This window comes from Seriola aureovittata, chromosome 15 (assembly GCF_021018895.1).
Source record: "Seriola aureovittata isolate HTS-2021-v1 ecotype China chromosome 15, ASM2101889v1, whole genome shotgun sequence".
In the NCBI taxonomy this organism is placed as follows: domain Eukaryota; kingdom Metazoa; phylum Chordata; class Actinopteri; order Carangiformes; family Carangidae; genus Seriola; species Seriola aureovittata.
In genome coordinates this window covers 24,093,117-24,093,921 of record NC_079378.1, presented here as the reverse complement: position 1 = coordinate 24,093,921, position 805 = coordinate 24,093,117, and the positions used below count along the sequence as shown (strand labels likewise).

Here is an 805-nt window from a genome sequence, read left to right as displayed (position 1 = left end):
CTGTATCATTTGCAGCCTCGCTGTCAGTGATCATTATCATCCTGTTCTTCAGCAGACGGCCAGCACCGATACTCATGTGACGTCGGGCTGTAAACCACGTAAAGCAAAGGAGTTTTCATTTAATCAACACTGTCATGAGCAATAATTCACCCCGACCACTGTGTTTCACTTCTCACTGGCTGTGTGATGTGTTGGGTGTAATTTACCACAAACAGGGAGTCTTTCCAAAAGTGCATTTACTCCTGTGTTTTCTTAACTTCTAAGCATCTAAAGCTGCGGACACCGCTGAGAAAAATGGCATTGATTACATTCATACTGCTGCCTCACAACAGCTACAGTGCTTCCTATTGACTTTTTGCAAACCATGCGAGGTAAGGTACAAAATCTTAATGACTGCACCAACAGACTAATGTCAAGATACCCAATGAAAAACAGCATACTCAACTGTAGCAGCTGGCGCGGAAACCCGCCTCTCCATCCCCAGTATTGATGCAGCTGTTGACAGTAATTTGAAGCAGGAACTGATCAGAATGGGAAAAGAAAGCGTGGAGAAATGTTAAAGACAGAAACATTACAGAAAATCAGATTGAGTCTGCTTAAAGAATAAACACTAAATGCAGTGTCATCTTCCTGCTCTGCATCCTCTCCTGCGTGCTCCTATTCACCATCATCATCATCATCATCACACAGGAAGCAAATACTGATGAATCTAAACGCCACTCCAAATTGGACAGTCGTGATTTACATTTACTCATTGAGCTTAAGTTCTCGTACAAGAGGCAGATTGCATTGAGGGTAAAGCTAG

General features: G+C 42.9%; 1 long non-coding RNA gene across 1 annotated transcript; it reads right to left on the bottom strand.

Moving 5' to 3' along the window:
* On the bottom strand, window positions 1–524 carry LOC130183080 (uncharacterized). The gene is made up of 3 exons (XR_008829776.1): window positions 446–524; window positions 207–273; window positions 1–87 (listed from the first exon to the last, which is right to left on the bottom strand). It is a non-coding gene; the product is annotated as an uncharacterized LOC130183080 (long non-coding RNA).
* Window positions 525–805: the final 281 nt, after the last annotated feature.